Genomic DNA, 24,261 nt, shown 5'->3' on the forward strand with positions numbered 1-24,261 from the left:
CCCGTCGCCCCAGGCTTGTATATGTGCCCCAAGCAGGAAAGAAAGATGAGATGGGAGTAATGGAGAAAGGTAGGGGGCTGGGGAGAAGCAGAAAAAAAAAAAAAAATAGATCATTGAGGAAGGAAGATCAGGGGCACCAAACCAAGAGGGAAAGCTAATTTTTGGCAGGGAGGCCATTGTAGGAATGCTTTCCAGAGCTGGGGTGCATCGCTTCTGTTCTCAGGTCCCCGTGGGGACCTGGGTTTCTGTGTGTAGGTGGACCAGCACCTCCAGGGCAGAGAGATGGGAAGGCTTCCTCCAGGTGTCACTTGCTGCAAGCTTGTGTCCCACCAACTGCTCTGGGGGCCACCCCCAGCCCGTGCCACTGATCATATGTCTGAATTGGACACAAAAAATGAGGATCGAGGATCCATGGTCAGGAAACCTTCAGGGAGAGTGTATGTGCTTTTATGGAAGAAAGTATCTCACCGTTTTTTCTTATCCATGCTCAGTAAACATTTACCACATCCCTACAAGGCACCGGGCAGTGCACTCGGCACTGGAGGTGAAGCAGAATTTCTATCTTAACAGATACAGATTCAGTAGAATCATGGCATTTTAGGTCGAGAGGACTTTGGGGATCCCCATTTGATACCTTCATTTCATAAGTAGGGAAACTGACTGTTCTGGAATGTGTGTGTCCCCTACAAATTCATGTGCTAAACCCTGACCCCCAGTGCGATAGTGTTAGGAAGTGGGGGGCCTTTGGGAAGTGATTGCGTCACACGGGTGGAGCCTCATGAATAGGATCAGTCCCATGAATGGGTCTTACAGTCCCTTATAAGAAAAGACACAAGAGGGATGCCTGGTTGGCTCAGTCGGTTAAGCACCTGACTCTTGGTTTCAGCTCAGGTCATGATCTCGTGATCTCAGGTTGTGCGATCGAGCCGTGTGTCAAGCCCCACATTGGGCTCCCGGCTGAGTGCAGACTCTGCATGAGATTGTCTCTCTCCCTCTGTCCCTCCCTATGCACACATGTGCATGGTCTCTTTTGAAAGGAGGAAAGAAAGAAAGAAGAAGGAAAGGAAAGAAAGAAAGAAAGAAAGAAAGAAAGAAAGAAAGAAAGAAAGAAAGGAAGGAAGGAAGGAAGGAAGGAAGGAAGGAAGGAAGGAAGGAAGGAAGGAAGGAAGGAAGGAAAGACATGAGAGATGATCTTTCACTCTAGCACAAGGATGTCCTGAGACAGGTGTCTAGAAACCAGCAAGAGGGTCTTCACCAAGCACTTGGCCGGGCTAGCACCCTGATCTCAGACTCCCAGCCTCCAGAACTGTGAGAAATAAGTGCTCATTGTTCAACCACCCAGTCCGTGGTATTCTATTATAAGAATCCAAACACACTACGACACTGAGGTTCCGAGCAAGGTGGAAACTCACCCAAGACTGTACGGCAGGCTAGCTGGTGGGCAGGAGCAGGAGTCAGGGGACTCCTCACAAATTCACAAGTTAAGCTTGGCAACCTTATCCTGAAAGGTGGAACCACCTGAAGGCAAGAGCGGGCCCTTCTGGGCCAGATGCATATTCAGAACTGGGCTCAGCCTGTTGGCCGGGTGACGGTGGGCCTCAGCTCCTAATCTATAAAATGGGGTTGACAGTCCCCTCATTGTAGGGTCTCTGGCAAGAACTAGAATGGTTTCTGTAAGGTCCCTGGTGTAGAGTCGGCTACTTTTAGTAGCCCCTGGGGGAGGCACAGGCGGTAGGTACCAGCCACGGGGCAACAGTCTTCGGTAAGATTCTGGAAGGGAAGTGGGGTGAGGAGGAGAGAGATTCTCATGAACTTCGCCCACGTCACAGCTCTGCCTGGAGCCAGTCAATGATAAAACTCATTCAGTGTGTTGGGCTGAATCTGTATGAGAAACATGTTCTAAATGAAGTTTTATAATTAATGCTCTTCTCTGAAAGGCAGAGGAGAGGTGGCAGGGTTTCTGACAGCCAAAGCGTTTCCTGAATATTTGACAAATGCACGTAGCGTAGGCAGCACATTATTTAGGCGCTACCTGGAAACCTGAATGGATGGAAAGCTCCGATTCTGACCACACGATGCCCACAGGGAGGCACCTTCGGGCTCCCAGAGTCGCTGACACTGGGCTCCAATGTCGGGGTGAGGTCCCGGAGGGGTCTGCTATAAAGAAGCCGTGGGACTGTGTTATTGACCAAATCAACCTGTTCCTATGTAAATGAAGGCCTCTGGGGTGGCCCGAAACAGATTATTCTCCAAAAGATCGAAAATGCCAAAAGCATTTGCAACCTCCTGCAGACAGTCTGGCCGGACACACTCCTGGAGCAGGTCGGATGCACAGAGTCCATCCCGCCTCCCTCAGGTCAGGCACGCAGAATATTTGTAAGCAATTTACTCCTGGGCGATGCCTTTGCTCACAGCTGGAGCAGTTGGTTCTGAACTACAGGCACGGTGAAGGGAAATGGGTTCTCCAGAGACCGGGTCCCAAATGGCCAAGGCTTGCTCTCAGTGCTGCACGACATCCTCCCGGGCTGTCCCTGCCCAGGTGCCACCGGCCAGCTTAGCAGCCGTGGTCCTGGCGTCTCTGTGCAGTACCTGGCTCCTCCAACAAACCTACCTCGCCTTTCTTTCGCTGGCCAGGGAAGTGGGCACCATGCCCCACTCCTTTGCATCCGGGGGACCGCCAGCCAGCACCCATTCTGGGGGGGTTGGGCCCCAGTCCCTCAGGGGTGCTTCATGGAAGGTGGCCTGGGCTCTGGACCCAGTGTCTGGGTTTGAGTCCCGGCTTAGCCTTCCAGCAGCTCAGGTCCTGACGTGCAAGCTAACATCCCTACACCTGCCTTCTTTTTCCCACCTGCAAAATGGACAGAATGCTAATACCATGGGCCAACAATCAACACCTGCCCTCTCCCCCACAGACACAGTTCCGAGCACTGCCTGAGCCAGCCAGCTCATCCTCACACAGTGACAGGAGTCACTCGTGCTGTTCTCCTCCTGCCCCCCGCACCTCCCCATGATGGTCAAACAAATTCAAACCCCCGAAGGGACTGGCACAGTTCCTGGCCCCTAACGCTCAAAAAAAAATCTTAGCATGGGATGATTTTAAAGGTCATACCGATACAGTTTTTAAAGTTCATAGTGTGCATGTATAAAAAAAGTGGATCCTAGAAAGAAACCATGCATGCACCTTGCCCATAATTTCGATGATGTCACTACTGAAGTTGAAGATAGAAATGATATGAAAGTAAAACGAGAGAGTCAATTGTTAGAAAGATGCAGTAAACAACAGCCGAGGCACGAAAGAGATTCGGCAAAAAAATCACTAAGGTAGAACACAAAAGCCCACACATTGGGGAACACTGCCTGAGACCCCCAACGCTGCCTGCTTCCAGGCATTGTCCTCTCTGCTCCTTACAAATGCCTGCCTCTACTTGGGTCAGCCGTCCAGAAAGAAGTTGGCTGGGATGCGTCCCATTCCCTGAAACCAGTCTATCCTAACAGTTTCCTGCGTCAAGGTCATACCCTCAAGGAAAAAGCAGAGGGTGTGTTGCCCACACCCTAATCTAGAGGCAGCCGGAGACAGCTCCTACTAGACCGTGCCTGTCAGGGTGCACGATGACTGCGTGGGTCACGACCCAGAGGAGGAGGCGCCACCTGTCCCTCCCGACAGCGACAGGCCCCCGAGCAGCTGGAAGCCCTGATTGCCGCCCTGGCCCCTTCAGTTCATTCCCCACTTAACCATCAACAAGCCCCTTCTTGAGCAATTTGGAAGGCACTTGAGCAGTTGGCCCGAGCCCCGGGAGGCAGAGGGAAGGGGTTGGCTGGGCCACCTACACCTGCCCTTGAAAATATTTACAAATAGGTAACTCTTTAGCTTTTCAATAAGATCTTGAATCATGAGGAAGTTGTTGAGGCTCTGGGAGACCTATAAAAGCCTTGGTCAAGGGTGTTGTTTGCCTCTGCACCAAAGCACGTGGATGTCCCAGTCAACTCAAGCCTCTGGTGGTGTTATTGGGAAACCAGGGGAGGCGGCTGGCTTTGCACCAGGCTGGGCCTCTGCTTTGTACCACTGAGGCTTCTGGCTTTCCAGCTGCTTCCACATCACCTCTGTGGAATTCCTGTCATTCCCAGAGGAAAACACGTATAGAAAAAAAACAGAGATAACTTCCCTTTGAAGGCTTCCAAACCTTGTGCCACCAAACACTAGGATTCCCGGGCTCTCGGGCCTGCGCTTTCGCCTCGCTTTGTTGTTGTTGTCGCTCCTTCCAGGGCCTCTCAGGTGAACCCCGAGAGTAGCCACCCTACCTCCATGAATCCCTGATGCCTCAAGGTTCAGACTCATGTCTTGGCTGCTTGCAAGATACTCAAGACTCTCCTAAGTGCCCTTTGAGCATCATCTCATGCAAACCTTATGATGACCTTTGAGTCTGGGTCTATTTTTGTCCTGTTACAGGAAATCACTCAACAGGAGTCCGGAGTTAACATTCAGGCCTGGTGTAATGGTTCCCCCAGTCATCAATATTTCTGCTTGCCCCTCCTCCCTCCTCGCCCTCCTTCTCCCTGCAAACAGAGGTTCAAAGAACTTAAGCAACTTGCCGCAAATCCCAAAGTCAGTTAAAGAAGGGATGGGATCTGAAGTCAAGATTGTCTGCCTCCATCTTCATGCCAAGGCAGATGGAATCTCTCTGTGGGTGGAACATGCCAGCTCAGGGGCCCCGGACTGAATCCCAGACATAGAGGAGGGCTTGGACCCGTAACTGGCAGCCTGGTGGATGCGAGAGGGAAAGCGGCTGGGAGCTTCATCTCCTGGACATCGGCTCCCAACCTCTACTTTGTGTCAGCCCCTACAGACCTCCCCACCAGGATCTCAAATTCTGGACCCTCCTCACGCAGGGCTGCCAGATTCAGAGAAAAAAAAAAAAAAAAAAACAAATCAGAGCTCCCAGTTAAATTCTAACTTCAGATACACAAGGGATAATTTTGTGATGTAAGTATGAACACCCATTCAATGGAATAACAGGTGGGGTAGCAAAGATGATTCATTAAAATATTATCACAGTTCTTTGATCTCCCAAGAAACAAACTGGGTAAGCAGAAAACATTATGACTTTAGTAGGCTATTATTATTTTATGTTTATCGTTGAGACTGACCTAATCTTAATCCACTAAAATGATATAGGTGTTAACCAAAGACATTAACAAACATAAAGCAAGATTTTAAAGACCTGCAACACAGATAAGTTATTTTGCAGTACAGCACTAAGAATCGGTGTCAGTGTGTAATATATAGTATATATTACTTCTTTTTCTCAGATGATTTACTGGAGCTAGAAGGATAAAAGTAAGCCTTTAAGCTATCTCACAGACCTTTAAAAAATATCAAAAACTGAACAAAAAGATGTAAAAAAAATGATTGACCTACTAATCCCCAAAGAAATTAGAATAATAAAATATGACTTTTCATTTATTAAATGAATAAATGAAATTTAATAAAGTTGACAGTGGCTAGTGTTATGATGGACGAGAAACCACTACATTTCCCATGAGCAATTTGGCAAAACACATCAAAAGTCTTAGAAATAGCCATATGCTCCGACTCAAAGACATTTCTCCTAGGAATTCATCCTAAGAAAATAACTTGGGATAAGTGCAAAGATTTCACTGCAAAGGTGTCCACTGCAGTATTGTTTTTTGTTTGTTTGTTGTTTTTAAAGATTTATTTATTTATTCAGAGAGAGAGAGAGAGAGAGGCACAGGCAGAGGGAGAAGCGGGGTCTATGCAGGAAGCCTGACTTGGGACTTGATCCTGGGTCTCCAGGATCACACCCCAGGCTGCAGGCGGCGCTAAACCTCTGTGCCACCAGGGCTGCCCCACTGCAGTATTGTTAATGTATATATACTGTAATAATATATGTCATCATGGGTAATTATATGTTATTGGTAGTAATAAATATATGCATATATGTGTACATATGTCACATATAAATATATAATATATAGTATGTCTTTATATGGTATGTCTTTATATTATAGAAATATAGATAATTTATGTTATAGAAATATATAAATAAGAAATATAATTAATAAAATCAATATAAATATATTATATTTATATATAAATATAATATTAATTATAATTAATAAACACATGCACCAATGGGGGAAGAGGTAAATAAATTTTGGCACACCTGTTCCAAGGCAGGCATTTTAAATGATGCTGTAGAGGAATAGTCCAAAGTATAAAAGTGCTCACGAGTGCGCTCCTTCTTCCTTACATGGCCCCACAGCTGGAGGGGAGACAGCAAGCACAAGGGGATGATAAGCATGAGGACAAAAGCCACCCGCTAAAGATGACACCCAGGAAAGACAGAGGACGGGAAACACAGGTAACACTGTGGGGCCACTCCACCAGTGGTGAACTTGAACTCTAGACTTCTCAGGAAGCCATTTGCCTTTTCTCACTGGGAGCTTTCAGAATTTTCCCTTTCAATGAAAAGTACAGCACACCTAGGATATTAACAACTTAAAAAATAGACGAGTTCTATGTAAAGAAAGCTTGTAAGTCACAAAGATGCGAACTTGTGTTTTCTAGAAATGGGTATTATTTTATCTTTTTTGCAGAAGATTAAGTGAGCTGCTTGAGTCCACAGAGTCACAGAGCCAAAATTCAAGCCTCTGTCCACTGGAGTCTTACATCTGTGCTCTGTGTGGTGACTCATGCTCACTGAAAGGAACCAATACAAATTGATGAAATAACTAAATAGGACTTCAAGTGTTCCTTTACCCCAAGATTATTCATTCCTTGGGGCGCCTGGGTAGCTCAGTGGTTGAGTGTCTGCCTTTGGCCCAGGTTGTGATCCTGGGGTCCTAGGATCAAGTCCCACAACCGGGTCCCCGCAGGGAGCCTGCTTCTCCCTCTGCCTATGTCTCTGCCTCTCCCTCTGCATCTCTCATGAATAAATAAAGTTTTTTTAAAGAAAAAAAGGGAATGGGCTCTCTACAGAGAAGAGGATTCTCTTTCTGGAAGGGATACGTGGAGAGATTTAAGTAAGAAATGATGCCTTTGACCCTTGAAACTGTCCATAGGACAGAAGACAAAAGATGAAGCTCAAAACAGATCCCAGCAAAAGTACTCAGAGTAATTTTTGAAAAAATACAAACAGAAACCAGAGCTTACAGCAAGGGGGAGGGGGCGGTCACTGGTTATTCTGCATCCTTGCCAGTGCTTGGTGTGATCAGACTCTTGTCAGAATTTTCACCATTCTAGTGATAGTAAAATGGTATCATCTTGTGGTTTTATTCTGAATTTCCCTGGCTCTGAATGAAGAGCCCCTTTGTAGGCCATGGTTTTGGTTTTTATCTTCTTTCGCTGTTCAAAATGATCATACCTGACTTGTACCCAGCCATCTCAGATTTTCTCATTCATATGCACCAGCAATGGAACAGGCATGCAAGGAGCTCACAAATAACTTTAATTGAACATTGGAGCCATCGGTGTTTTGTCTCAACACTTCCCCTTTGAAATCAATTCTGCTTCGCCGGTCATTACATCTAATTGAGAATCACAGTCTTTAGAAGTGGAAATTGTGAAAGCTAACACTTGGTGAGTGTTTATTATGTGCTAGTCACTGTGCTGTGGGCTTTACAGATATAAAGGAACGGAAAACTTGCTATTTAACAACTTCCGTCCATGGAGAGGGAGTCTCTTATCTGGAGAGCCCTATTCTGCTGAGCACCTTAGTTCAATTATGCAAAATGAGTGGAAGTAAATTTGGTGCTCAAATGCTCTGCTTCATGGACTGAGAAGAATATGGGTTTCTAAAGTCATCGTGGAGATAGAGGGTAAGGAAGAGAGGCGGGAGGGGAAGAGAGGAACGCTGGTCCACAGGGCAGGTGGATGATCTCAAGATGGTGAAGTGACCAAGGGGTTCTTCAGTCTTTAGTTTAACAATGTTCTTCCTTATATCTGGTATGGGGCACACAGTGCCTTACAAGTGGCTTATGGCTTTATTTGGTATCTGTCAAATTTTCTCATATGAAATAACACTGTGTTGGAGAGGAATCGCATGTTCAGGATACAGAAGCAACTCCTAAATTGAGCAAATTTGCCACATGCTAAAATTCAGAAGCAGAAGTGAGTGGAAGAATGTAAAGTGCCACTACCACCCCATTCACCTCATATGAAAGAGAATTTGAGGACATTCTCTCAAAACTTAAGAGGGCACACTAAACTCTACCTCTGAAACTAATAATATGGTATATGTTAATTAGTTAATTTTTAAATTTTTTACAAATTAAAAAAAAGAGGGCAGCAAGACCCTAGCTGACATCTAAGTAACACTTCCATTATCTTCTTTCCTTGACCTTGACAACTATCCTGTTAAATAGCTGCTGATATTATTCTTATCCACAATTATAAGACCTCAAGACTCAAAAAGGACAAGGAATACTCTACGAACAAATTTGGAATAGTTGATTACTATATTTCCAATTCATCTTGCAGACTGATAGACCCTTCTATTTCCATCACATACAAATGATGGACAAAATTTAAACCCTTCCCCCCAATGTTTAAATACTTGACCAAGCTTGAAAACAAGAGAATCTCCCCAGGCTCTGGGAACCAGGCATAGGAGCTAAAAGGAAAGAGTCCACGTGGGTATTGGAACAAGGTTGCAGAGACTGGTTGGAAACAACTAACCAGAATCTCAGCCCATGAGAGACTGGAAGCTGAAACTGAGCCCTCTCTTGCCAAAAGTTGAGAGTCACAAAGTTTTCTGTCTCTGACACAGGCAGCAGAAGTCCATTCATTGGCCAGTGATACAAAAAGGAAGTTGACCATCTTTCAGGACCAAGGAAGGTAAAAAAAAACACTCAAAAGAAAGCAGAACTTCAATCTGCATCATGCATAAGCCCCTGATCAGAATCTGCACTACCGATGAAGCACAAGAACTCATTCTGACAAGCTTACATAAAACAGGCCTGGAATCTACAGAATTCTGATCAAGTACATGTATTTCATTAGAAACCATTCCCACTGAAGATGAGCTCACAATAAAAACAATTAACGATCTCATGAAGTAAATAATTGCTGCAAGAGAAAAATCAGCAAACATGACAAATGCAACAAAATTCCAAACCAAGAGCTATGCATATAAAGCAGCCTTAAAGAGGCCTTAAAATCATGTAATTTGAATATGCAATAATGTAAAGAAATAAAATGCATTAGAGTAAGAAAGAAAATAAAATGAGAGAACACAATACTAAGGGAGGGACTATAAAATTTTTAAAACGAGTTCAACTGAACTTCTAGAAATAAAAGTAGAGTCATTAAAATTAAAAATTCAGTGGACCCACATGTGAAAAGGGAACTAATGAACTGAATGGTAGATTTGAGAAAATCATCCAGAATGTAGCTCACAACTGAGAGGTAGGAAATATGAAAACAAGAGATGCATAACATCAAAAGAAAATATCCAGCATACATTTAATAGGAGTCCCAGAGAAGGGAGAGAGACCCCAGGAGATACTACTGGAGGTCCAGGCCAAAGCAGGATGCAGGGGTGAATAGGCAAAGGTTTTTTGGACATAGAAGTCTGAGATAATTTACTATAACATTCCCTTACTAAAAGTAATACCAAAGGTGATATCTCAACAAGAAAGAAACTCAAAAAAAAAAGAAAGAAAGAAAGAAAGAAAGAAAGAAAGAAAGAAAGAAAGAAAGAAAGAAAGAAAGAAAGAAAGAAAGAAACTCAACCCGGAAGAAAGGGGTAGGATTCAAAAAGCAATGGTAAGCCAAGAAATTGATGAAAAAGTTGATAAATCTAAATAACACTGAATGTAAAATCTCAGTAACAATGATGATGACCAACTGAGAGGTTTTACTTTTTAAAGGAAGAGTCAAAATATTACCCAACAATAATATAGAAGTTTGGAGAGGGTATTAGGAGTTAAAGTACTCTTATTTCCTTGTATTGTTTAAGAAAATGATAGGGCTATTGATTAGATCCAAACTTTTAACCACATGTGCTATTAACCATGAAATGAATAGAAATCGAATGTGTAGCTTCCAAACACGTGAAGGGAAAGAGGTAGATGGAGAAGCAAAGAAAAATCATGGCAAATAGAAAAAATAACAATCTAGTATAAACAAATTCACACATATCAGTAATCATAAGAAATATAAATAACCATAGAGAAACCCTCCCACACAGACCCAGGAAAAAAATATACTAGGAGGCTCACTGCAGTATTATTTGCAACAAAAAAAGAATTAGAAGCAACCCAAATTTACCATCCTTAGGAGACTAGATCAATACATTGCAGTATATTTATAAGTTGGAACTCTCTAGAAGAGTTTAAAACAAATAAAATGGACTTATGTATAAAATTGATTTCTATGTATCAATGTGGATAGGGCCCAACATATATTAATAAGTAAAAAAAAAAGGCAAGTTTCAGAATGATATATATAGTATGATGCCATTTGTTTAATTTGTTTAAACACTCAAACAATGGTACATATTGTTTATAGAGTGAAACTACAAAAACATAGATGGGAAGGATACACATGCTTCTGGGAATGGAAGGAGGAAGAAAGGGAGGGAAAAATCCATAACTGTGTCTTTAGTATCTTGTTTCTTTACAATTATCTGAAGCAAATACAGCAGAAAGTTACCTGTGTATTTAATCTAGTTGGTGCTTTATTCTTTCAAAGATTTTATTTATTTGAAAGAGAGAAAGAGACAAACAAGCAGAGAGGAGGGGCAGAGAGAGGGAGAAGCAGACTCCCCAATGAGCAGGCAGCCCCATGCAGGACTCGATCCCAGGACCCTGAGATCATGACTCGAGCTAAAGGCACCACTCAACCAACTGAGCCACCCAGGTGCCCCCAATCTAGTTGGTGGTTTATAATACTCTCTGTCCTTTTCTGAATGTTTGAAATGTGTCCTAATAAAAAAAGTATTTTTGATTCAAAATATCATAGAATCAGGCTTTTTAAAAAGATTTATTTATTTTAGAGAGAGAGAAAGAGAGAGTTGGGGAGGGGCAGGGGCAGAGGGAGAGAGAAACAAGCAGGCTCCACACCCAGCACAGAGCCCTACTCGGGGCCTGATCCCACAACCCTGAGATCACGACCTGAGCCAAAATCAAGAGTCAGATGTTTAACCAGCTGCACCACTCGGGCGCCCCAGAATTGGGCTTTCTAATCATTAAATTACACCTACATTCAAATCTTAATATAATTTAATTAAAAATTCACTTCCTATCAGAAAAGGAGACAGAACATGAAAGACTCCTAACTCTGGGAAACGAACTAGGGGTGCTGGAAGGGGAGGTGGGTGGGGGCCTGGGGTGACTGGGTGATGGGCACTGAGGTGGGCACTTAATGGGATGAGCACTGGGTATTATTCTATATGTTGACAAATTGAACACCAATAAAAATAAATTTATTAAAAATAAATAAAATAAAATAGCAAGAAAAAAATTTAAAATAAATAAAAATTCATTTCCTCAGCCACACTAGCCACATCTCAAATGCTCAGTTGGTGCTATTGTATTGGAAAGCACAGTTTTAGAACATTTCCACCATCACAGAAGTTGCAGAGCCTCAAGACCATCCTGGTCCATCAAACATCTCTTTATTTAATGCTGTAAGTAAATATCAAGGATAGTAATATGCAAAATGTAGAGCAAACGTGCCCTGAGCCCACAGCATACCTACCTACCACCATGGGAATTTGGTTAAGTTTTATCATTGCGTTGCGTCGTGTTTTACCAAATTGCTCGAAGTCCCCAGAAGGCTGACATCCAGCTAATTGAGATTTTCCTATAGTATTTCAATGGAAAACAGCCACAGTAATTTAGAGCCGGCAATAATGATAAGGTTGTTCCGGCCCCTATATATTTGATTCCCTAACTATTCCAATTGCACCCAATGTCTTCCCAAGGTATAAATCTGGTAAAATTAACACAAATAGAGACATTTCTCAGATTTTCTCATTTACTAAAGTAAATGCTTTAAACATTTCCCTGAATGGTCCGTATTTCACTAGGAATCTCTGCATTAAGAACAACAAAAACTCATTACAAAAGCATTGAGAAGGTTGGAAAAGCAAGCGTTGGCTTGAGGACGGAAGAGGCGTGAGACTTTGCCCTCAGACCTCAGAATGATTGCCCGTCATTAAATTCTTTTCACCGGGGCTCTAATTGACTTTCTCACCGGCACAAATTTTCCCACATCTCCTCTAGCTGTCTCATCAAGGGTGACCTGTGAGATAGACCAAGGCAAACGTGAACTGGTTTCTGGATGGACATGGCCACCAAAAGACAGTTGTTTTTACTAACCGTCATTGGGTTAAGACATGAAAAATTGTTTTACTTTTTTTTTTTTAAGATTTTATTTATTTATTCCTGAGAGACACAGCGAGAGAGGCAGAGACAGAGGCAGAGGGAGAAGCAGGCTCCATGCAAGGATCCTGATGTGAGACTCGATCCCGGTTTCCCAGGATGACACCCTGAGCCAAAGACAGACGCTCAACAGCTGAGCCACCCGGGCGTCCCAAGATATGAAAATTTTTTGGGCTACGGAAGGCCTTGGCTGATATAAAACCACTGATGATGTGGCCCAATGAGCAAGTCCATTTCAATACTATAATTCCATGAATGGGTGAGATATATTGACTTATTCATGGGACAACCATATTTTGAACACCTATGAGGCACCAGGCACCTGTCTTTAGGGGACACTGAAGTATAGAGACAGACGCAATCCTGTCCTCAGGTTGCTTAGTATCCACAGGAAGGCCTGATGTCCTGGTCTGTGACACCAGGTAACTCATGAGCTGAGCTGGGCCTAGCCAACTGAAAAGCTAACAGAGTGTTTTGAGGCCTGGCAAATTGTGGAGTCAGGTTCTCTCCATAAAGAGAATTGGGATCTTTGTCAAAAGATGAGGCTTAGTTTCCTCCAACACTGCAAGTCTTGGTGACGAAAATCTCACCCCGGCCTGCCACCCTTTAAGCCATTTGCATGGTTCTTGTTAAACATCCAAATCTCTCCAATCCCACTGGGATAAATATGCAGTTACCACCCTAGAGACTTTCTGAGGAGGACTCAAAGTCTAACCAAGAGATCTAATTAGATGGAGAAATGAGATGTTCTGTGGTCTTGGGCCGGAGATGATTATGCTTCCAGAGCAGGAGAAAGAACTCACAGCGGCCTATGTCCCCACCGGAAGCGGCTAACTTTTGTTGCTATCGCCTTGCTTTCAGGGGACATTCACTCATCACTCATTCAGTCCTTACGAGTCTGCCAAGTGGGCACCTTCACTCCTATCTTACCGTGAAGAAAATGAGTTCAGAGAAGTGCCTTGGAGGGGCCCCTCAATGTCTTAAGGTCAGAACTCAGGTGTACCAGCTTCACCTTCGTGCCCTTGAACACACCTGCTCTGACTTTCTAGTAAGGATAACCTACCTCTCAGGTCCCTTCCAGTGTCCTTCCCTGTCATGCAGCAGGAAGTCAGGAGAAGCAGTTAAGCTGCTGGCAATTAAAGGATTAGAAATGTAAACCAAAAGGAACACTAACTCATGTGTCCCTTTTTATTGCTTTCCAGTTTGATTCACTTGATAAGGTGATGAGAGAATACAGCCCATTGAGGCCTTTGATTACCTTGGTATCCAGAAAGCGGTGATACCTTCCTCATCATTGTATTTCTGTGGACAGATTAAGCATTTTGTTAAGATTTTATTTACTTATTTGAGAGAGAGAGAGAGAGAGAGCATAAGCAGGGGGCAGAGGGAGAAGCAGGCTTCCCACTGAACAGAGGGCCTAACACCGGACTTGATCCCAGGACCCCGGGATTATGACCTGACCCGAAGGCAGATGTTTACCCAACTGAGCCGCTCAAGTGCCCCTTAAGTTTTAAATTATAAAAACTAATCTGCTCTGATATCAGGAATAATGTCAACTTTGATAAAGCTTTACATGCCATGAAGATTGCTCTCAAAAGGACCTGATTTGACTCGATGAATAATTTAACAATTGATTTTCTGGCAGAGACACTAAAGAAGAAAAGACACTGTCTCCCAAAATAATCTCGGGAGGAAACATTTCCTTCGCCCTGAGACCTTTGTCTCACCTGAGGTTTGATGGGCGATCCCACCTCTTGTCCCCATGATGCCTGATGGAGGGAGATTTATAGCTTTTCAAATAAACTGTGTATTTTAGTGTGAAGATGTGTACCCAAATCCTTGTCCAGGGCATCAAGGAGAGAGATGCTTCCCGAATGTTCATACCTGGGCTGGGCACAAGACTACAAAGACCAAGAGTATATGACCTTCACCCTGTCAGAACGGAAGGTCTGGAGGCAGAGGCTGCAAACAAGCAGAGACTCCAGTTCGGAATGAGCAACGCCCTGTTTGCTCGGAGGGGTGTCAGGGAAGGTTCTGGAGAAGTAAGGGAGGCATAGGGAGGGGGGCGGAGCCTGGCATGGTACCTTCTGGAAACTGTCTGCATCTGAGCAGCCTGGACCATAGCATGGTGAAGAAGTAGGCAGAAACCACATTATACAGGGACCTGTACTCACTGGAAGAAACTTGGCCTTTCCCCTGAGGGCTTCAATCCAGCAGGCCTGGGATGGGGCCCAGGAATCCGAATTTTTAAAAAAATCTCCCTGTAGGAACAGACTCCATTTTTCAACACTGTGTTTTCATGAGCATCCTCCACTAGGACAGTATCAGACGCATGCCTCACTTTTAGAAGGAGTATTTCTGCAGCACCACCTTTGCTATCATGAAATGGGATATACAGTCAAATACAACCTAAGGGAAAAAATGTTTTAAAGATTTTATTTTTATTTTATTTTTTTTATTATTAATTTTTTTTTAAGATTTTTATTTATTTATTTATGAGAGAGACAGAGAGAGAGAGAGAGAGGCAGAGACACAGGCAGAGGGAGAAGCAGGCTCCATGCAGGGAGCCCGACGTGGGACTCGATCCCAGGTCTCCAGGATCACACCCCAGGCTGTAGGCGGCGCTAAACTGCTGCGCCACCGGGGCTGCCCAAGATTTTATTTTTAAATGATCACTACACCCAACGTGGGGCTTGAACTCATAACCCCGAGATCAAGAGTCCCATGCTCTACCAACTGAGCCAGCCGGGCAATCCAGAAAAAAACAGATATTTTTTTAAAATGATGATTCTAGCCTCACTGTAATGTAAGAGAGAAAAAGAAGGTAATTTTGAATAAGATGCATTTCAGTCTTGTACATACTGAGACACCAGTGTAAAGGAGCCAGACGTCTGTACCCACATGTGGAAACACAGTGAATGCAACAGCTACAGAGACTAGCGATACCGTGGTGACCATGACAATGACAACGTTGGAGTGGACGGCGATGAAAATACCGCAGGCAGCGTTACCATCAGTGACATAGTTTTCTGAAACATTAACAATCCTCAGATGAGTCCTCAATCCACCAACTTGTCATCAGCCCTCAATTCTCATAGCATGTGCTTCCTTAGAAAATTTAGTGTAAAATGTTTGTCAGCACTGGGCCACCTCCAATAAAATAAATAAATGAATACATAAATAAATACATAAATACATAAATAAAGACAGATTGCAAAAAGTGCTTTGATGATGTAAAAACAGGGCTCTGTTCTAGACGCAGGTAGTGAGAAGCATCAGTCACCCATACTAACGCGTGGTGGACACTCGACGCTAGTGCAGGACTTGGGGTCTTCGATGCACAGGATCGTTCCACACGTTGTGATGCCTGGCACCCCTGGCCCCACCACGAAATGCCTTAGCACCCCAACCATTACAATGCACCTCAAGCAATGGAACCACCCTGGGATGGGGGGCAAGAGTCCTGGTCTCCGTCCTCACCCCTTCCTGCTTCTTCCCCATGGGAGGAACAGGAGTTGACTTTTTTTTTTTTTTTTTTTAAGATCTTATGTATTTCTCCATGAGAGACATGGAGAGAGAGAGGCAGAGACACAGGCAGAGGGAGAAGCAGGCTCCTTGCAGGGAGCCCGATGCGGGACTCGATCCCAGGACCTCAGGGTCATGCTCTGAGCCAGAGGCAGACGTGCAGCCACTGAGCTCCCGCACCCCGGAGGAGCACACTGGTGGGTGCTCTGGGGAAGTCATCACCCACCCAGCTTCTCTGGTGGGGGAGCCCCACTGGAGGAAACATGCTTTCCGGACTGCTCGCCAGCCCGACGGAAATGCTGGCGGAGGCTGCACAGCATCGGGCCGGCGCGGAGCTCTGGAAGCACAGCAGCCCACCTGGCTACATGTCCAGCGGCCCGGGCAGCAGTAAGGCTGACTCTACTCTCTGTCTCCTGGGCCTCATTTCCCAATCACTTGAAGGAAGCACTGAGGGAAGAATGAGGGTGTTGCTTACCGCCCTCCCACCCCGCATTTGGAGGAAAGAGAGGAACTGTTACTTCCAGGAAGAACGAGGGCATCCGGGGAGGGTGGTGGAGGCAGACACGAGGAGGCCGAGTCAGAGGCCGCGTAGAACCTCAACAGCGGAGGTGGCTTCTCAGAGCTCGGGGATCCGGAGAGGTGCCTCCCAGCTTCTGGGAGAGGAGCCAGGGAGGGGAAAGTGCTTCCCTGCACCACCAGCCCCTCCCAGCTCAAACTCAGCAGCTGGGGTTTTCTGGGTCTTTTACAGTGGGATAGGAGGTACATAAAGTTTCATCTGGTTAAAAAAAAAAAGATTTCACTGCAAAAAAAAATTTTTTTGGAAAACCACTGATTTGAAGAATGGGCAGAGGGGCACATGGGGGGCTCACTGGTTGAGTGTCTGCCTTTGGCTCAGGGTGTGACCCCAGGGTCCCAGGATCAAGTTCCGCATCAGGCTCCCTGCCTGGAGCCTGCTTCTCCCTCTGTCTGTGTCTCTACCTCTCTCTGTGTGTCTCTTCTGAATAAATAAAATCTGAAAGAAGAAAGAAAAGAAAGAAAGAAAGAAAGAAAGAAAGAAAGAAAGAAAGAAAGAAAGAAAGAAAGAAAGAAAGGAAGGAAGGAAGGAAGGAAGGAAGGAAGGAAGGAAGGAAGGAAGGAAGGAAGGAAGGAAGGAAGGAAGGAAGGAAGACAACACACACAAAAAAAAATCCAAAGAAATAAAGGGCAGAGAAAAGAGCAATTCACAAAGGTGAGAGAATTTGCTAAAAATGCAAGAGAAGGAGGAATGAATATTCACTGACAAGGAAGCCTAAGGAGTGGAGCTTTTCAGGAAGGAGGGAACCATCAGAGGCTCCAGGGGCTGGGGGGATGGCGGAGAGGATGAGGACGGAGATGTGACCAGAGGGTCTCCAGGCCTTGCAATCTTGGCAGGAACAGGCTCAGCAGAGAGCCAAGGGCGAGGAAAGAGGTGAGGAGGTTGGCTAATATTTCTCCATCGTGCAAAAGGCAATGGGGATGGCATGGCATCAGTTTCCCCAGTGCCCTTGGATTGTCAAAAGGATCCAGGTACAAAGGAAATTCAATCAAATGTTATTTGTTGTAGAAATGGAGAAATCCTTTTTCGAAGAGAGTGGCAGGAATAGAAGGAGCAGGAGGGCAAGGAGGAGTACAAGGCACACCTTTCTTTGGCGTCTTTCTTGGAAGGCCTGGGTGGTTTGCTTTTTGCCCTCTTTTTTCCCTCCGTGTTGAAAAGAACATTAATCTTTCGAAGAAGTCTGTCTCCGATGGGAGCTGCAGTTAACAATATATTAATGAACGTGGGACCAGCAGGAGAGAATGGCTCCTCCTTCCCCTATATTCCACATCGTGCTGGGAGCAAGGACATAAATGTCGCTGGCTGGCTGCCTAATGGCCCATGGAAGTCACTTAGTTGACATCATTAATGCTGACCACTTCAAAAGGGCTTCCTCCTTCATTCTTCTAGAGAAACTACTGGAAAGAATCAGAAAGATAACAGACGAAATGACATCTCACCTAACCCTGGGTAAGTGACAGGGAAAAAATTAAGAATCCTAGGTGTCACTTGGCTAAGTGCGGCTCTGAGATTCAAACTCTGTCCGACATCTCCCATACCAGGCGTGGTGAGGAGTCGGAAATATTTGTATGGCCTTCTGAACCCTCTGGACAAGCCACCTGCCAGCCTCACGACTCACGGTAGGCCATTGGAAGGAATGAAGACCGAGTTTTTCAGCCCCTAGCTCTGATTTTACGAGTGACCAGATGCTTTCTCTGTGTCTCCCACCACCCTTCAGCAAAACTGACAAGTCATCAGGGCCTGCCATAGTCCTGGACCCACAGAGCGGCGGCAGCTCAAGGGTCAGGCAGGAAAAGGTGCCTGGTGTACTCTACTGGGTTAAATCCTCAAAACAGCTTGGGAGGCATTGCAACCCATTTTGCAGATGGGAAAAAAGAAACCAAGAAAACAGGTCACTGGCTTAAGGTCTCCCAGCTGATAAGTGGCAGAGCTAAGTCAAGAACAGAGCTATGTCTGGCTCTAAAAAATGTGAAATGATGAATGTATGAGAAATAATCCGATGAATGATAAAGGAATCATGAATGAACATTATTATGTATTTTAGAAATGTAAGAGTCCTCACTTGGGAACTTTTGTTTTTCTCCCTGTCGACTTCCAGAGTCACTTCTTTTCCATAAACAACTGTTAGGCCGACAGTCACGTTCGTGGTAGGCTATTTCATGATCGAAAAGGGATAACTAGGCAAGTTCTGGCACCTTCTTCCTACAGCACAATAAGGCTGATTGGTGGAACTTAAAGTATCCAGAAAATATTAAGTAGAGGGCAGCTAGAGAATACCATTTGTGGTTAAATAAATGTTTATATATCCACAAGCGGCTGATTTTTTTATATATCAAATTTTTTATACGTCCACGAAATGGAATGCAATGCAACCACTAAGAACTTGATATTAAAGAGTCATGAATGGCATATCATAATGCAAAGTGGGAAAGAGATGCGCGTATACAATGCTAATAATAATCAACATGGAGGGTTAGAATTACAGACAATATTTTTTCTTTTTTATACTTTCTTGCGTGTCTCACATGTCCTTCAATTAGGATTCATGATTTTTAGAATTCGAAAATATGTCAAACTTTCCGCTGTCATTGAGCACTTGCCAAAATCAGCCCACTGTTCACCTTCCCGTGGGGTGCATGCGGTGTGTTCGGAAACCTCAGATCAGGGGCACTTGGGGGGCTCAGTGGGTGAAGCATCTGCCTTCGGCTCAGGTCATGATCCCGAGGTCCTGGGATCCAGCCCCGCATGGAGCTCCCTGCTCAACGGGGAGCCTGCTTCTCCTTCTACTTCTGCCTGCCACTCCCCCTACTTAAGCTCTATGTCAAATAAATAAATAAAAACTTTTTAAAAAAGAAAAGAAAAAAAACAACAAAAAAATAACAAAAAAAAAAAGAAAAAAGAAAAAAGAAAAGAAAGGAAATCTCAGATCACCCTCTACTCCCATCCTCTGTGGACACCTTGACTCCCTGGGTCCTGGTTTCTCATTATACGACTTCCCGCCATTTTGCCTGTCCCTTGAATGGACTTGGCTAGAGGCTGAGGCTTCCAGGCAGTACCACTAAAGTCAACTTTCTTCCTGCCTTGGTATTTTCCACATTAGAATTTAGAACTAGGGGTTGAGGGCTCATTATACACCCAGTCAAGCATCTCCCAGGGTGTGTTGGTTCCCTGAGGAGGCCTTGAGAGCCAGCTCCAGCATCCCCAAGGAGACCACTGCCTCTCACCTGTGGACCTCCACAGAGCTGATGTTGGACTTGACGTCCATTCATTGTTACATGGTGTTTTTCTCCATGTCTCTTTGGGGCTCCTCAATAGCTCTTATCCAATTTACCCCATGAGCAAATTGAGCATTTGGAGGTTATACGGCCTCCCAACATCCTGTGGCTGGAAGAAGGCAGAAATAGAACCTGAACCTGAGGGCTTCCAGGTCTAAATCCCTGATGCCTTCCAGCTCAGCACTGTGACCTGGGGGTGCTTTTCAGAGGCACTCCCTGAGGGGCTTCATGTGCCCTCAAAAGCCACCCTAGTTTGGCCTGAAGGATCTGTCACTCTGGACACAAATAGCCCCTTTGGTGACAGCCAAGGTGTTAACAAGTACCCAGTGCTCACTCCTAAATTCCAGCATGGCAGCCAGGGCCTCTGGCAAAGCTGAATAAGACCACCAATAATCTCAGGAACAGTTCGTAAAAATGAATTTCTGCCTCTGATATGGAGGGGAAGACAATAGGCGAAACCCAGTAAGAATGCAACATCATTACTTACCAGGGAAATATGAATTAAAATCACTATGAGATAATCCCTACACATCTACCAGAGTGGCTAAAATTGTGGGTTTTTTTTTTTTAAGATTTATTTATTTATTTATTTATTTATTTATTTATTTAAGAGAGAAAGAGAGAGAGCACGAGCAGGGTGTAGGGGCAGAGGGAGAGCAAGAAGCCGACTCTGCACTGAGCTGAAAGCCCAACTCAGAGCTCGATCCCAGGACCTTGGGATCATGACCTGAGCGGAAGGCGGCTGCCCAACTGACCGAGCCACCCAGGTGCCTCTAGAGTGGCTAAAATTTTAAAGACAGACAATGCCAGGTGTTGGCAAGGAAGCAGAGCAAAGAAACTCTCAAACATTGTAAATGGAAGGGCCAACTGGTTCAATCAGTGGTAAAACTACTTGGCCTAATCTTCTAAAGACAAACCAAATCCATTCCTAGGTATATATCCAAGGGAAACGAAAGCCTACGGCCATTAAAATATATGTACATGAACGATCCTACCAGCTTACTAATTAAATTGAGAACAAAGGTAGTAAATTTTCAAAGCCCTTCACTTCCTAATTCTTTTACTACACTTTTACTATTATCTATGTATGCGTTTGAGGCAACTTACATCGGTTGCGTCTGCATGACGGGAGTACTAATAACTGCGGCCTGCTGCGCATCCATTCTCAACTCCGTGTTCAAAGACGTCGCGTTGAGATCTTCCAACCGGTGGCGGTGGTGGTGGCCGAGGAAGCTGACAAAAACCACAAATCAGGCTTTACTATTATTATTTTACCATTGGTACCAAGGTGGGAGAGCCTGTTGCCGAACACCTGCCAGCACACCACGGGTACTGAAGTTTTTTTTATGTACTTCATTTTATGTACTTTTTTTAAGTACTTCATTTTTATGAAGTTCATGCACAGGAAGGACAAATACATATTATTCGACGTCAGTGAGGAGAGTCCCAGGAGGGGCGGCCTCCTGCCCGGGGTGAGGCATGCGGGACTCTCACGGATCATGGTGATGTTACATGGGTGTAAACACACGTATGCACTTTCTTTACCATATGTAGGTGATACCTCAGTTTAAAAAACAAACAATTTTTTTTCCCAAACTGCTACCTTTCAAGGACTCCCCACCCCCACCCTAGGAAGGTGGGAAGCTTGGCATCCCTCCAATATCTCCTTTTTGTCTCTGCAGCACCATTCGAGAAGGAGAAAACGTCTCCAGTAACGATTTCCTGCGACTTCAGAGAACAGGGCCTGCACTGGCTGACCTTTATCATTGGCCACAAGTCCTCATTCTGTACAGATAGTGAGCAATGACTAATGTGTTCTGAGTACTGGTCTAAGGGCATTGCCTGGGGCCTTGCCTCATTTAACCCCCTCAAAAACGGGGGGCCTTTCTGTCTCATTTTTCAGATAAGGCAAGGAGGCTAATGGTCAGCAGGTCATGCTGCTGGGAGGAGGCAGTCAGGATCTCGACCCAAAGAACCTGCCTCCGGTGACTTTGTCAACCACTCCACCCTCCTGACAATAAGTGATCAAAACAAGCTATTAAGTTATTAAACAGCTATCACTCTGATAGCATGGCACGCTGCCCCCTCCCGTGCCTGCATCGCCTGCCCCTGAGAAAAGAGGCACGAGAAGGTCCCAGCACTTGGCCTCGTGGCCTGCTTTCCTGCCCTTCCCGACACACTGGGCATGTTCTGGAACTCGTCTGATGTGACGTTCAACTTCGCAGTGGTGAACGTGGTCAGCTATGAACGATCCAAAAGGGGAACCAGACTGGCAGTTTCAGGGGTGCGACTTGGTTAGCTGTGCCCCACGAGGTCACCTGTTCCATCTTAGAAAAGGAAACTCGGAGCATCCAGCTTCCCCGGCAAGAGAACTGTCGAGATCCTAATGTGTAGCTGGAAATTAATTATCGTGGCCCTGCCCTGTCTGGGCATGCGACTCTCCTCACACACAAATGACTCTGCAACATGACGGGGGCACCATGAAATCCACTCACCTCTGGATGAACCTGGGTGACTTACCGAGTCATGGGGGGGCAGGCGCGGGAGGTGCAGAGAGCCACTGGCTAACGGGACCCCATGAATAGGTCAGACAACCCCATCTCCACACCTGCCACTTAGCCTGCTACAGTGTCCAACGTGTTAGGTACCACGAAGTGTTTCTCCAGTTTTGCAGATGCTGTGCATCATGCCCGAGCCTCACCAATGGGAGCCCCCCCCGCCCCCCAAGATCACGCAGTCTCAGGGATGACATTCACTGAATGCCTAGGTTGGCTTTTCAGTTTCTGGATCTTGCCTATGAAAGAGTCCTGTCTAGTGGGGGGATGGAGATGGGCCCAGAAAAATCTGGGAAGCAAACGGGAGCTCATCTCAGGCTGCTGGTGGTAGTGGGGCCCTGCTGGGTGTCCACAAGGAGGATCTCGTGGATCCAGCTCCTGGAGCTGAGCCCAGGGGAGGATTCCTGGTGCGGTGAAACGCCCCTCTCCTTAGCTCTCCTCCAAACCCTCATGTAACCTTTCCTCTTCTCCGATCCTGTCTCTCCCCTTCTCCATCTCCATCTCTCTCTCTCCTCCTGGGAGAGCCGAAACACGTCAGTGACATGGCACAAAGGGAAGCTCTGGGGCTACACGTGGCCGCAGACATTACCCCAGACCCTGACCAGCTTACCCATTGGTCTCTAAGTGATCCTGATCTAGGAAGTTGGGGGGTTTCATGAGGCTCCTAAAGTGTTTGGAAGAGGTTAGTTACACTCTTGTGATTGTATACACACACACACACACACACACACACGCACGCACACTGTTTTGATGTGATAGGTTCACCAGAAAGAAAAAAAAAAGTGAAAATTTCCCCCTTCATTATTCTACCCTCAACCTCTCCCAACCCCCAGAAAGAGAGATTAGGCTTGTAATTCTGGAAATTTGCCCCCAGGCCCAATTGAAAGGCATTTTGGACGTTTAGGGTCCTCGGATCTCCCACCTTTATGTAAGATGGGCTTTCCACCTGGCTCTACTCTCTCATTCTCCTTCTTTATCCGGTTAATTCCTATTCCTAGATTAAGACTCGGATCAAGAATCCCTTCTTCCTAGAAGCCAGAGATACCCACCGGCTCCCAGGCTCTCTGAGCCTCTTCCCAATCACGCCCTTAACCCCCCGGACACAGCCTCCTCAGTGGGAGTTTCGGCTTTGTCATCCCCTTCTGGACCACACTCGTCACGGTATCCACAGGTCTGGCGGGACACCTGGCACAGAGCGGATAGATCCCGGTGACAGGATACGTCGTCGGTAGTAGCAGGACAGTAGAATGCGCTGATGGACACCACAGTGTTGGTGACCTAGAGTCTCCTTTCCCGGGTAACTTTGCTCCCTGCCAACGCCTCACCACCCCCACCCCTGCCCACATCACCCTCCCTGAAAGGAGAGAGGAAGGCTGAATTTGGTGAAATCACCGGAGCTTGTGATTCGCTTTTTTAGATGATAGAACCAGGGCTCAGAGTCCGCAGCTCATCCTTGGTGACTCCAGGCCAGTGCGAAGCGAGGAAGAACGTGCCACCCAGGGTGAGCCTCCGATGCACCAGAGCCCCTTCCCACGACTCTGAAATCACGTGCTGCGATCATCGGTTCCTCCTGCTAAGAGCATTTGCAGTAATTTCCTCCTTTCCCCCCCCCCCCGCCCCCCGCCCTTACCCTGCCCCAAAGTGGTTAGGCCCTTCTGGGTCCTTACATCACATTACAAACTGCCTGCTTGCTCGGACCTGCCCACCACCAGGCAGAGAGGCCACACAAAGAAAAGGCACAAAGGGCCCCGTCATCCCCGGGGGGGATGTTTCCCTCAAGTGTGTCTTCTGGAAACCAGCTCCCAGAAGACAATCGTCCTTTAAGGATTTACCACCAACTGGAACCGCAAATTACCGTAGGTGCCTCTGGAAAGCCCAAGACAAACCGCTCCCCGGGGAGAAGCTGAAGAAGCGCTGTTTCACTTCC

General features: G+C 45.7%; 2 long non-coding RNA genes across 4 annotated transcripts; one reads left to right on the forward strand and one right to left on the reverse strand.

Moving 5' to 3' along the window:
* Window positions 1-1,389: 1,389 nt before the first annotated feature.
* On the forward strand, window positions 1,390-22,480 carry LOC140622956 (uncharacterized). 2 transcript variants are annotated; one of them, XR_012022619.1, is made up of 4 exons: window positions 1,390-2,356; window positions 6,282-6,380; window positions 11,513-11,648; window positions 21,462-22,480. It is a non-coding gene; the product is annotated as an uncharacterized lncRNA (long non-coding RNA). The 2 variants fall into 2 exon arrangements; XR_012022625.1 differs by lacking the exon at window positions 11,513-11,648.
* LOC140622960 (uncharacterized) lies at window positions 14,917-24,261 on the reverse strand. Of its 2 annotated transcripts, XR_012022631.1 has the most exons (4): window positions 24,190-24,261; window positions 20,887-23,904; window positions 17,589-17,901; window positions 14,917-15,434 (listed from the first exon to the last, which is right to left on the reverse strand). It is a non-coding gene; the product is annotated as an uncharacterized lncRNA (long non-coding RNA). The 2 variants fall into 2 exon arrangements; XR_012022628.1 differs by lacking the exon at window positions 14,917-15,434 and having other exon boundaries at window positions 17,037-17,901.

This window comes from Canis lupus, chromosome 2 (genome assembly GCF_048164855.1).
Source record: "Canis lupus baileyi chromosome 2, mCanLup2.hap1, whole genome shotgun sequence".
NCBI classification, from domain to species: domain Eukaryota; kingdom Metazoa; phylum Chordata; class Mammalia; order Carnivora; family Canidae; genus Canis; species Canis lupus.